General features: G+C 38.9%; 1 protein-coding gene across 3 annotated transcripts in view; it reads right to left on the bottom strand.

Annotated features, from left to right (window-relative positions):
- Window positions 1-14125, bottom strand: part of MBTPS1 (membrane bound transcription factor peptidase, site 1) — a 99386-nt gene extending 85261 nt beyond the window's left edge. For 2 of the 3 annotated variants that reach the window (XM_072117728.1, XM_072117730.1), the window contains exon 1: window positions 14005-14125. The gene's annotated coding sequence lies outside the window, so the exon portion shown is untranslated. Of the gene's footprint in view, window positions 1-13969 lie in introns of all 3 variants that reach the window. The other variant, XM_072117729.1, reaches the window with a different exon arrangement.
- Window positions 14126-14489: the final 364 nt, after the last annotated feature.

Raw genomic sequence — 14489 nt, 5'->3', positions numbered from 1 at the left:
TCGATATTTACATGCATTATGCACTTAAGGACGTAGTCATTTTACAGCTTAAGGCTCAGTCCCATTTTTTGGATTCTGACATGGTCGCTTTATATGGTTATAACTTTTGAACGCTATTACTTATCAAAACGACAGTTTTTTCCTCACATGTTGAACTTCATTTTAGTGGTAAATTTTGGCTGATAAATTTTGCGTTTATTTCTAAAAAAAAAAAAAAAAAAATATGATGAATTTTTTGAAAAATTTGCCATTTTTGAAATTCGAAATCATTGCGTTTTCAGGCAGATAGATTTTACCACCTAAATAAGTTGCTGAATAACATTTCCCGTATGTCTACTTTACATTTTCACCATTTTTGAAATGTCTGGATAATTTATTTTGATGTCACGCGACTTACAAATCGAATAACGCTTTTCCGGATTTTCAGAATTGACTATTTTGGGGATAAATATTGTTTTGAATGAAATTTTACATATTTAGTATCAAAACCCCATATATAACCAACCCATTTTCAAATCTGCACCCCTCAAGCTATCAGAAACAGATTTTATGTAGATTGTTAACCCCTTGAGATCTTCATAGTAATTACATCAAAATGGAGGAGAAATTTAGAATGGTCAAATTGTGCCAGTTATACGTTCATTTAGCCCTAAAATTTACACATTTCCAAAAGATAAAAAGAGAAACCCACCATACAATTTGTTCTGCAATTTCTCCTGAGTACAGAGACACCCCACATGTGGCCGTGACTTGTTTTATGGGTGCACAGCGAGGCGCAGAAGGGAAGGAGCGCCCTGCAGCTGCCAGGATTTTACTTTCCTCATTGGCCCCTTTGGTAGGCTATAAAATTTTCGCTTTTGCGTTATTGGGGCCATGTGACAGCATTTATTTTGCGCGATGAGATGCTTTTTCCAGTGTTACCATTTTGGGGTTGGTAGCACCCATTGTTGAAAATTTAGGAACTTCTTTTTGAGAGCAGGAGTAGAAAAGCATCAATTCTGTACTGGTTTTTTTTTCTTTCCGTGTTTAACGTATAGCCTAATAATCCTGTTATCTTTATTCTATGGTTGATACGATTACGGGGATACCAGACATGAATATATTTTCTTACGTTTTACTAAATTTGTCAAATAAAACCCTAATGTGGGGAAAAAAAAATCTATCATTTTTGTATTGCCGTCTTCCAAGTCGCATAACATTGTTACGTTTTTGGCTACAGGGCTGGTTGATGGCTTGTTTTTTGCGGGACATGTTGTACTTTGCACCATTATCATTCTAGATTACATTTTTTTTTTAATCACTTTTTATAGCATTTTTTGTTGGAATTAATAGGTAAAAATCATAATTTTTGGAGGGTTTATAACAGTTTTCTTTTACGGCATTCATCGTGCGGGTTCAATAATTATTTTTATTCTATGGGTTGTTACGATGCGGTGATACCATGTATGTGGGGTTTGTGTTATGATTTAGACTTTTTTTTCGTTCTATGTATCTTTATATGTTTTGGGGCTTTTGGGCATTTTTAGTGATTTATTACTTTATTTTTTTATTGAATAATTTTTTTTTTTTTTTTTTTTACTTTATCACTTTTTTTTACCATGGGACAAGAACAAGCAATCATCTGATTGCTTGTTCATGATAATACCCTGCAATACTTATGTATTGCAGGGCATTAGCAGTGTCAGCCTATGCACTTGCATAGGCTGGCACTCTGCCAGTAAGATGACGTCACAGACGCCATCTTACTGGCACTGCCTGCAAGTAACACTGGGGTCCAGATCGGACCCCAGTGATGCCGTAGCAATGATCGGTGCCCCCTGAAAACGATTCGGGGGGGCCGATCGTGGGGGAAAGACCCCCCAGATGCATGGTTAGATGACGCGGTCGCGCTGCCCGCGGCATTTAACGGGTTAAGCACCCGCGATCGGAGACAACTCCAATCGCGGGTGTTACACTGGGGTGCCTGCTATAGCCAGCACCCAGTGTTTCCCGATGCCGGTTCGGCTCAAATCTTGAGCTAAACCGGCATCTGCTCAGTGTCCGATATATCGGACGCTGAGCGCTAAGTCACTCTTGTTTACTGATTCACCTGCTCCCTGTGGACTAACCTCCTGTGCCGTTTCACTTTTATATCTCTCCTGCGATGCTTTTTTTTTACTTATGTATTATGTACTTGTGAATTTAATAAAGGTTATTTTGTCTATATTATGGCTGTAGTGTACGTCACGGTGGCAGAGTGAGTAGCACATCTGCCTTGCAGCACTGGGGTCCTGGGTTCGAATCCCACCCAGGTCAACATCTGCAAAGAGTTTGTATGTTCTCTCCGTGTTTGCGTGGGTTTCCTCCGGGTACTCCGGTTTCCTCCCACACTTCAAAACATACTGTTAGGTTGTTTAGATTGTGAGCCCCATGGGGACAGGGACCAATTTGACATGCTTTGTGCAGCGCTGCGTAATCTGTGTGCGCTATATAAATAAAGAATTATTATTATTCCCTCGGTTTAGGTGGATAGATATATACCACAGGGGCTGGGCAGGCTGTATACTCAGGGGGCTGGCAGGCTATATACTACAGGGGTCTTGCTGGCCAAGTACTGGGAGGCTGTAAACAATGCATTTCCCACCCTCGGCTTATACTTGATTCAATAGGTTTTCCCAATTTTTTGTGTTGAAATTAGGGGTCTCGGCTTATATTCGGGTCAGCTTATACAGCAATTTCTTTTACTGAACTACTTTAAACATTTTTGCTGCTTTTTAGTTAGTTAAAAATGTAGAAAACAAACTTTACATTACAAAGTAAATGTAGGTTTTAGTTTTTCAAATTAACTCAAAATTTCCACTATAAATAAAATTTTCTATTGTGCAACGGTCGTTTTTACACAATGTGTATCATCTCGGGCAAAGTAGGTTACTATGGCAGTGTTTTTTTTACATTGTAGCTAGGATTTTTTTTTTTTATAATTTTTCGTGTATACAGGCGGTCCCTTACTTAAGAACACGCGACTTACAGACTACCCCTAGTTACAAACGGACCTCTGGATGTTGGCAATTTACTGTACTTTAGCCCCAGGCTACAATAAACGTCTATAAAAGTTACTATGACAAACCAACATTTTTAACCCCTTAACGCCGCAGCCCTTTTTCGTTTTTGCGTTTTCATTTTTCACTCCCCACATTCAAAAATCTGTAACTTTTTTATTTTTCCATGTACAGAGCTGTGTTATGGCTTATTTTCTGCGTAACAAATGACACTTAAAAATGGTGCTATTTAATATTCCATGCTGTGTACTGGGAAGCAGGAAAAAAAAAAAAAAAAAAAAAAAATTCCAAATGCAGTGAAATTGGTAAAAAAAAAACGCATTTGTGCCATATTCTTGTGGGCTAGGATTTTACAGATTTCACTGTATGCACCAAATGAAAAGTTTACTTTATTCTTTGTGTCGGTACGATTACGGGGTTAACAAATTTATATAATGTTTACATACATTTAAAAAAAATTAAAACCTCCTGTACAAAAAATTTTGGGGGGATTTTGCCATCTTCTGGTGCTAATAACTTTTTTATACTTTGGGGTATGGAGCTGTGGGTGGTGTCTTTTTTTGCGGATTTTGACATTTACAATGTTTTCATTTTTAGGACTGACCTTTTGATCACTTTTTATAGAATTTAAATATTTTTTTAAATGGCAAAAAAGTACCATTTTCAACTTGGGGCGTGATTTTCCGTTACGGGGTTAAACGCAGTGAAAAACGGTTATATTTTGATAGACCGGGCATTTTCGGACGCGGTGATACCTAATTAGTTTATGATTTTTACTGTTAAATTTATATTTATATTAGTTCTAGGGGGTGATTTGAATTTTTAGGCCCATGCGCCGCCATCTTTTTGAAGCCGCTGGCAGCTTTGCCGGCAGTGATCAGCAGGAAAACACCCGCGGTCGGTGCTGGCACCGATCGCGGATGTTACCGATAAGGCTTTGCTGCAATATGCAGCAAAGACTTACCGGCCATGGAGAGGGCCCAGCCCCCATTGCCATGTCTGCAACAATCTGTAGAATAAAACAGAATCGTTATTGGACCTGCACGGTAAACGCAAAGGGGAAAACAAAAAACACAAAAACGTTTCGAAAAAAGATATTTTTAATTAATACCTTTAAAAAAAAATGCTCTAAAAGTTTTTAAAAAATCATACACTCTAAAAGGAGACCACTAAAAAGAACAACACTTCTCACAAAAAAAAAAGCCCTTAACCAGATTTGTCAGTCGAAAAATAAAAAAAGTTATGCATCTGAAAAGTTGGTGATACTAAAATGAACAAAATTTTTTCCAAATTAGTTTTTATTCAGTAAAATGGAATAAAGTACACAAAACCCCCAAATATTTGGTATCGCTACGTTCATGACAATCTGCATAATTAAACAGAATCGTTATTGGACCTGCAAAATGAAACCAGTAAAAAAACAACCTCAAACACGCTCTGAAAAAAAAAAAAAAAAAAAGATAATTTTTAATTACCATATATACGCGAGTACAAGCCTAGTTTTTCAGCACAAAAAAAATGTGCTGAAAACCCAAACTCGGCTTATACTCGAGTAAAAAAAAAAATATAGGTTTTAGCAGGTTTTGTGGTAAAATTAGGGGCCTCGACTTATACTTGGGTTGGCTTATACTCGAGTATATACGGTAATACCCCTTAAAAAAATGCTCTAAAAAGTTATTCAAAAAAGTTATGCACTCTAAAGTAAGACCACTAAAAAGAACAATCCTTCCCGCAAAAAATAAAACCCTTAACTAGATTTGTAAGCCGAAAAATAAAAAAAAAGTTATGCATATGAAAGTCAGTGATGCTAAAATTAGCTATCGATGCCCCAAAATTAGGTTCCAGAAAAGCGAATCTCATGTGGGAAAAAATAAATAAATAAAAAAATTATAGCCTGTACAATGTGACATAGCAAATCTGCTCTGGATGGCGCCTCCTTCCTTTCTATACCAGGGCGTGCGCCCATACAGCAGGTTACCATCACATATGGGTATCAGTGTACTCGGGAGAAATTGGATATCAAACATTGTGGAGCCTTTTGTCATTTTATCCATTACAAATGTTTAATTTTCCACCCATAATGAATGTATTGTAAAAAAAATATTACAATTTGTAGACCACACCTCCATTTTGTTTTATCCCCTATAAAACACCTAAAGGGTTAAATTTCTTAAAAGTGCTTTTTCATACGTTGAGGGGTGTAGTTTCCATAATGCGGTAACCCATAATAGCTATTATTTAGGCCCCTCAGTCAAATAAAAGTCGAGCAGGTCCATCTAAATATTAGTTTTGCTGATTTTCCCAAAAATTTGAATGGCACCCAAATTCTGAGCCTCATAACATTCTAGTAAAATATGTGGAATCTTAAAAAAACCATGCCAACATAAAGCATATATTTGGGAAATGTAAGTTATGAATTTATTTGGGTGCTATGACTATCTGCATCAAAAGTAGAGAATTTAGAACGTTGAAAATAAAGAATTTCTGCCAAATTTCATTTTTTTTTCATAACTAAAGACAAAAGATTTCATCCAATTTAAACTAATTTGAATTACAATGTATCACGAGAAAATAATCTCATAGCGTTCCAAAGCTATAACCACTTATAGTGACACAGGGCAGATTTGAAAAATGGGGCCGCTTCCTTAAGGACAAAAGAGGCTGAGTTCTGTAGATCAATACACCATTATTGATCTTTATCAAATTTCTTTTAAGTCCAGAACAAATACACAACTCAGCATAATACTGTGTATAATTGGATATTTATACTGTTTGTCTGTTATTACAGATTAAGAACTCGCACAATAGTTAATATGTATTTTTACACATGCTGCATTGTATCAAGAATTTTGATACACAGCACTTGGAGCATTATTTTGTATCATTCTGCCATTTTTTTTTTGTATTACCTTTTCCATGTTTTGTTAACACCTGATATCCAATTGATATGTGATGTCACGTTTCTAACAGATAACTATTGGCTGTTTTTAGTAGCTTTTTTTCTATTTATGTGCTGTTCTTAACTAATATTCAAACTATAATTAAGAGCTTTTAATCAAAAAGTGTCAGTCTGGACTATGTATGCTGTTCTTACTTCATACAAAATAAAATTGAAGTTCCACCATGTGGACATGCTGAGCGGATGGATCTTTTCCTTTCTTAATTATACTTGTAAGCGCCGCTCCAGAAAACATCTGCCATAATTGGCGAGGATCTGCAGCCGGTACCAAATACACATTTTCTTAACAAATTTGTATAGGCTTTATAATGTTTTCATACATTTACAAAAATTAAAACCTCCCGAACAAAAAAAAAAAAAAAACAGTAGTTACTTACCGGTAATGATGTTTCCTCGAACCACGACGGCACCAACCAGAGAGAGGGATCCGCCCCCAGGGACAGGAAACCTGAGCATAAAAAACACGCCCTTCCTATCCTGCCTCAGTGGTTACAGAGACTTGGAAGAACCTTATTAGTACATCAGAAAAAACATTTCCATGTAAGCATAATTCTGATGCCCAAAATTATTATTATTTATATTTAATTATATTAACTCTACCCATGGACTACCACAAATAAAAAAGGTAGGAAAAAACACCCGGGTGGGAATATACCTGGTGCCGTCGTGGTTCGAGGAAACATCATTACCGGTAAGTAACTACTGTTTTCCCCATCACCACGACGGCACCAACCAGAGAGATTTTCAGAGAGAAATATTTAGGGAGGGATAACAGAGGAGAGCGATTTTCTCTGGTAAAGAGTTCAAGAGTACCCACCACATTTAACCGATAGTGTTTAAAGAAAGTGTGGGGGGTAAACCCGCATGCTGCCTGACAGATCCGGTCCCAGGATGCATGTCTAAATTATACCCAAGATGTGGCAAGTGCTCGGGTAGAAAGGGCACTGATAATTTTTTGAGACTACATAGGTCAAATTCTACTCTTTATAGAGGTCTAGACCACCGAGTAAACTGATTATTTGCCTTTACGCAATACACATACTCTTAGGATATATTATAACCCGAACCCCTGGCCTCTAGGTTATGAAAACCTTCTTCCCCTTCAGATTTTGAATTGGTGCCAAGGGACATAAGAATATTCTGTATGACCAATAATAGATAGTGGAGGTCAGATCGAAAATACTACCGAAGCCACAAGATTAGGTCAACCTTTGCGAGTAGGGACATCCTACTGTGGGACCTAATGTGGAGACTTTATGACCCAATTGCCTCTGGATTTCATGTCAACTTACTAACCAGAAAAAACTGAAGGGTTTTTTTTTTTTTTTTTTTAAGAGAAAAAAATGATACTAGAGAATATTAGAATGTTCCAAATCAATCTGAGATTTGCATGACGGACAAAAGCTCTGCCAGTCCTCTATTTATTTAGGATGTTCCTAAGGAATGTGTTACAGAGCATATTCCTTTACACTGTATGATCCTCTGACAATTTACTCCTTGTTTGTTCCCCGATTGTTATAATCTTCAGAACTTTGAGAATGACTTTTCGACCGACTCCAGATTCTCTGAAAAACTGTACCTTCTACCTAGGTTCCTACACCTTAAGAAGACAGTACATATAATAACTATAAGAACCTCTTAGAATCCTGACAGCAGCTTGTTTAGATTCCAGAGGACTGACCCCTAGACTGTCTAGTGAAAATTACAGCCTGTACCTTACTTGCAGAAAAACAAGTTGTAGAGGTCTTAAAAACTAAACTAAGACCTGGTAAACAGTAGATAAAAACTGGTTTATACTATATCCATTTTAAACCTTGCTATAAGAAGGGACAGCTTTGCCCCAATGGAAGATAACCTCCCTATATGCAACACAGAGGTATGACTGGACATGAATGGAAACATCAGGGCCATCGCTTCCATTGTTCCAGATGACTATTCAGGATCTGCGCGTGTGGCAAAAATTGACGCGGCTTGGGTTGAAGGAAAGAGGTGGTTTAGTATTATGTGGGTATATGATAGGTCAGTGATGGCGAACCCTTTATAGCCTCAGTGCCCAAACCTCAACCAAAAGCGACTTATCTATTGCAAAACTCCAGCGCAGCAACCTAAGCAGTAATGTATTTCTCTTTGTTAATTGACAAATTTCATTCCTTCAGCCTCCCAAGGACACCAACCCGGTTGAAAGGAAGAGGGCAAATTCATCTATCATTGTAAGAAGATTCTGCAGGCTGACTCTGAGATCTGTCATGTGAACTATTATTCTGTGGTGATGGTCTGGGTGCCCACAGAAAAGGCTGCCTCTGGCACCTATGCCATAGGTTTGCCACCCTTGTGACAGGTGAATGGCTCCCTGACATCATAAGGACTTGTGCACCTGCACACATAGTAATATCATAGTAACAATTTTTTTATCTCCCTTGGAGTTCTAAGTCATAAAAGTAAATGATTGTTATTTCACATGAATATATTTGAAACAGATGAATGTTGTTCACTACAAGTTATTAATGGCGGATTTGTACAATTTGGTTGTAAAATGCACCTGGTATGATCACATGCTTAATTGAAGTTGTTCATATATGTGGAATGTTGGATTTATCACATTGCTTGAAAAAAAGAATCCAGAACAGGGTCTGAAAAGTTACACTTGGGTAAATAAAGCACCCATCCATTTCAAAAAAATATTTTTTTTTTTTTTTTTTTTGAGTTTGGAATGCAGTCTAGTATATCTGCCTGGTGTGTCAAGACCAGTACTGAGGTTTTCACCAACAAAGCTTTTTGTTATTGTTTTGGTGCTACTGGACTTTCGAATGTTTTTCCAGGTCTGAGAGGATGCGCTGACAGCCTGTCAGGCTCCACTAGTTTAGAATCTGCAAAATATATTTAAATCTGCAGGACATGAAAAGAGACACTGACTTGCTCTATTTTTGTGACCTTGAAAGGAAGCAGACTGTTGGGCTTATACTAATAAGCAGACAACCATCAGGGGAATCATATCCCCTTGGGAAAAACTCCCCAAGTCTGGGTACACATGGATATTGGGAGTCTGCTGTACCAGCAAAACACAATGCAAGGAGCATATCCTACCCCAATTCATCATCTCTTGCTCCCCTGTAGAGCAACCGCTCGGAGCAAGGATTCCGGAACCATTCACATTACCTGCTTACCTGGGGACCAGCTGCTTCCAGCAAGGACTCTGGCATCGTTCACATTACTCGCTTACCTGTGAAACTACTTCTTCTATCAAGGTTTTTTGGCATACTTCCCATTATCTTGTGGGTACTTGTGGAGCCACCCCCCACAGACATTTTTATGTTATCATTCACATTACCTTGTGTATCTGTGGAAAACTGTTCACAGCCTGGATTATGTAATAGTTCACATTACCTTGGGTATTTGTGGAACCACCGCTCACAGCCTGGATCATTCACATTACTTTGTGTATCTGTGGAAACTATTCACAGCAAGGATTATGTAATTATTCACATTGCCTTGGGTATTTGTGGAACCACTGCTCTCAGCAAGGAGTATAGCATCATTCACATTACTCTGTATCTGTGGAACTATTCACCGCAAGGATTATGTAATTATTCACATTGCCTTGGGTATTTGTGGAACCACCGCTCACAGCCTGGATCATTCACATTACTTTGTGTATCTGTGGAAACTATTCACAGCAAGGATTATGCAATTATTCACATTACCTTGGGTATTTGTGGAACCACTGCTCACAGCCGGGATCATTCACATTACTTTGTGTATCTGTGGAAACTATCCACAGCCTGGATTATGTAATAGTTCACATTACCTTGGGTATTTGTGGAACCACCGCTCACAGCCTGGATCATTCACATTATTTTGTGTATCTGTGGAAACTATTCACAGCAAGGATTATGCAATTATTCACATTACCTTGGGTATTTGTGGAACTACTTAACAGCAAGGAACATAGCATCATTCACATTACTCTGTATCTGTGGAACTATTCACAGCAAGGGATATATCATAATTCACATTACCCTGCATCTGTGAAACTATTTCCAGCAAGGATTGAGGCATAATTAACAATATACTCTATACCTCATGTGATACAATTGCTGATCTTTCAGTGTACGGACACTCAAAGTCCACTTTCTCAGCGAATACATAGTCAAATGTTAATGTGTTAATGGTCCCGCAACCACAATGTGTTATATGAATAAACCTTTTATATCCTATTGTATGTAGATGTACAAGGTTGGAGAGAGCAGTTTGAATTAGGTTAGGAAACTGCACATCTGTTAACAAACTGCAATATGCCAACACTGAGTTGTTTAAAACCTAACAAGTTTTGCAGGCATAGCCCATATAATAAATGTTTTACTACATCTTGTAATCTTGAGTTTCCAAATGATCAATGTTGATGGGAACTCACTTTTAGTCCAGGCCATGCTTTATAAAAGCAGCATGTGGTTCATCAGACCTTCCAAGATAACTGAAAAATAACCATGTGCTCTGTGAGGGGTCTCAGTCCTGCACATCTCTCCACCTGGGAGGAGAGGCTAACCTGCAAGTCGTTAGATAATTAACTCATCCTGCAAGAGTAATTAATCAAAAGCTGTGACCTGAGCTACTAACCAGGATTACAGACCATCTTCCCATTCTGGGACTTGCAGATTTTAAAGCTGCATAGATGCAGCCCCCTCACAAAAGCAAGCACGTTTAGTTTAGAATGGCTGGTAGCCTTTCCATAGGTTAACCAGAATTCATATTACATATCATGAGTGTAATAGAAGAAAAGTAGACTTACCACCCAGAACTCTCATATAGGTACAGAGGTTCTGCCGGGTCTGTGGGGATACGGTGAGCTCCTTGTCAGGTTCCGTTAGCCCCTCAAATGGATAATCCAACAGACACAAACCAATCCAACTGGAGGCGTGTTCTGTACGGGACGCCAGAAGTCCCATCCTGTTAGCGCCATTCACCATGTGAGGTGTGTATGGAGAGTTGTCACACCATGTAAACTCCGAATCCTGCTTCTAAAGATGTCGGACACGGCTGGGCTCCCACTCTGGGGTCAGCAGCGTGCAGCAGGAACCCCGAACAGGCGCACTCTAGTCCCCACATCATGCTGTTTCTGGGGCTAGGCTTTGGATCACTCCAGATCTGGACGATCTCCAGCTCACTGGCTGGGTTCAAAACCCTAGTACCTGTTGTCTGACAGGTACTAGGTGATAGTTCTCTACACACTCAGGTTCCCGCCAGGGACAGGAAACCACTGAGGCAGGATAGGAAGGGCGTGTTTTTTATGCTCAGGTTTCCTGTCCCTGGGGGCGGATCCCTCTCTCTGGTTGGTGCCGTCGTGGTGATGGGGAAAAAATTGGTGGTGTAATTTTTTGCAACATTTGATAATACTTTCAATTATATCATTTTTAGGACTATACAACCTTTTGATCACTTTTTATAGATTTTTTTTATATTTTTCAAAATGGCAAAAAAAGTGCCATTTTCGACTTTGGGCGCTATTTTCCGTTGCAAGGTTAAACACATTGAGCCCGTGAGCCCTCTCCATGCAGCGGGACCGCCTGTCGTGAGTACACCAGTTAAAAACGGGTTCAAAATGCCATGTGAGGCATCACCCTTATTTAGAGGCACTTGCTCAGGTTTAAGTGACCTTCAGAGGCCTAAATAGCAGTAAAACCCCATAAGTTATGCCATTTTAGAAACTACACCCCTCAATGTGTGAAAAACCAACTTTAAGAAGTGTGTTCAACTTTTAGATGCTTCACAGCGGTTAAAACAAAATGGAGGTGCAATTTACAAGCTGTAAATTTTTTTAGACAATATATTAATTGTGGCCAAAAATTAAACCGTCACAAAGTATTAAATGCCGAAAAACTCCACAAAGTTTGAGGTTGCCCCATATGTGGTGGTGACAGCTGTATGGGCACACGGCAGGGCATAGAACATTCAGGGCAGATCTGCATTGTCACATTTTACAGGCTATAAAGTGTTTATTTTTTGTAAATTGGACATTTGGGATATTTTTTTGTGGATGAGATCCACTTTTCAGGTACATCATTTACTGGGGGTTCAATAGCTAATAAATCAATTTTAATAACTTTTTTAACCGCTATCAAGAAAAAATAAATTCTTGATTTTTCTTCATTTTTTTTCCCCACACTTTCAACGTAATTTAGAAATAATGTGTTATCTTTATTCTATGGATCACCACGATTACAGCAATACCCCATTTATACGTCTCTTTTATGGTGAATTTGTTTTGCCAAATATAGAACTCATTTTGCTTGTTTTTGCATCGCCATGTAACAATGTTTTTAGAGCTTATTTTTTGCGGGACAAGCTGTACTTTTTCTAGTTATGTGGGGGTAAATGTGCTGTTTATAAGGTCAGATGTGAATATTTAATAATTTTTGGATTTTTTGTTTTGGGAGATTTTCACTTTATGTTTTATTGCATGACTTAGTCTTTTTTTAAATTGTACTTTTTTTAACCAATTTATTTTGTCCCAGGGTGGGACATTAACAAGTGATCATTTGATAGCAATAAATTAGCGCCAACAAGGCAAAAAAAAAAAAATATATATATATATATTTGTATAGGAGGTTTTAATTATTGTTAATGTATAAAAAACATAAAACCTATACAAATTTGGTGTCCCCGTAATCATACCGACCCAAAGAATACAGTAGACATGTCATTCGAGACGTACAGTGAAATCCGTAATATCCAAGCCCACAAGAAAAGGGCGCAAATGCATTTTTTCACCAATTTCAATGCATTTGATTTCAATGCATTTGGAATTTTTCCCGCTTCCCAGTACACGGCATGGAACATTTAATACCACCATTTTTAAGTGCAATTTGTTACGCCGAAAACAAGCCATCACACAGCTCTATACTTGGAAAAATTCGATTTTTGAAGCTTGTGAGTGAAAAATGAAAACGCAAAAACGAAAAAGGGCCGCGGTGGGAAGGGATTAAAGAGCTTTCAACGCCCCAAACATCCTAAAGTGAACGTACTATCATGTAGTGACTTGCTGATTCAGGGGCACTTAGAATTTTCCTCCTGTGCTGTATCGTCAGAGAGGAGAAGCTGCAGCACAGGTGGGGAGAGGTTGTGTGATTATGATAACATCCTTTGACACCATCCAATCAGCTGTGGAGGGTGTCAGAGAAGAGATGCCTTCATGTATAGAAAGGCATTTCTTCTGCGACTCCCTCCGCAACTGATTGGATGGTGTCAGAGGATGTTAGCATAATCATTCCCCCCCCCCCCCGCCTCCCGCCTGTGCTGCAGCTTCTCCTCTCCGACAATACAGCACACTGAATAGTCAGATCCTGGGGCTCATATCTTGGGAACAGAGGGGGCTAGGTGGAAAATTCTAAGTGTCCCTGAATCAGCAAGTGCCTACATGATAGTATGTTCATTTTAAGATGTTTTGGAAAGTGAAAGGTCCTCTTTAAGACATGTACCATAGGTCAAAGTTGATTCACATCTTTATTCTGCCCAAAAGCATGTTTTAGTGTGACATGCTAGGGGGGCAGCCCTCCAGCTTGATTCAAAGCAGGTAAAATAAAGTGACTACTTGGCTCATTTGTATTCAACTTTTGAGGAAATGTTTGTAGATAAACATGCCAGGCAGGACAATTCAGATCAATGCTACAAATAACCTGTCGTAGAGTCTACCCAAAAGCCATTTTTCCCCAGACCTCAAGCTGCTGTATGATAGCTTTAGGTGCGTGATGGGTGTACATTAGAGGGGGACCACTAACATGTCATGTAAAGCTCTTACACCAGAGGCTGGACTAGACCGCAACAACCGATGTGCGACAAATCATGAGAACAGTCCCCGCACCAGTGTCCTCCAGCATGTTCTGCTTTATCTTATTCATATCGCATACTATGAGAGCTAACTCCAAGAAAGGGAAGCGTGGAAAGCGAGAACTACCAAGGCCGCAGCGCTAAATCCTACCCGACATGTAACCTCGCCACCATCAGGACACTCACACAGCTGCCAAACACGAGGTACGCCGAGCCTCCGGGAACTTTCAACAACTCCGCTTACACCCAGTCATATAACTACGCCATTTTGTATGTTTTTTTTTTTCTACTTTTTCTTCTCGTTACGTCAGCGGAAGCAGCATCAATGGGCGGGGCTTTTATATTTCCTTTAAAAAAAAAAAAAAAAAAAAAAAAAGGTCCTTGTCCATGTAGCGCGCACACGGACGACAATGTATAACAACCGTAGCTGATAATTCCCAACAAAGTACAATTCGTTTCAAAGAAGATAAAAGTATTTTTTACACATTCTTTCAGTCATCCGCATTCTAGAATAAGCTCCTCTTGTGGCCCCTATATTATGTCATCTTTGGTATGTGTTATTCAATTTCGCTTTTTGGAAGACCCAAGGGAGTGACCCACAGGTACAGTGCACCCTCTATGGTCAAGTTTAGCACTAGGAGCAGGGCACTGTCAAAAGTGAAATGGAAGTT

This window comes from Engystomops pustulosus, chromosome 7 (assembly GCF_040894005.1).
Source record: "Engystomops pustulosus chromosome 7, aEngPut4.maternal, whole genome shotgun sequence".
Taxonomy (NCBI): Eukaryota; Metazoa; Chordata; class Amphibia; order Anura; family Leptodactylidae; genus Engystomops; species Engystomops pustulosus.
This window is presented reverse-complemented; position numbering and strand designations above follow the sequence as displayed.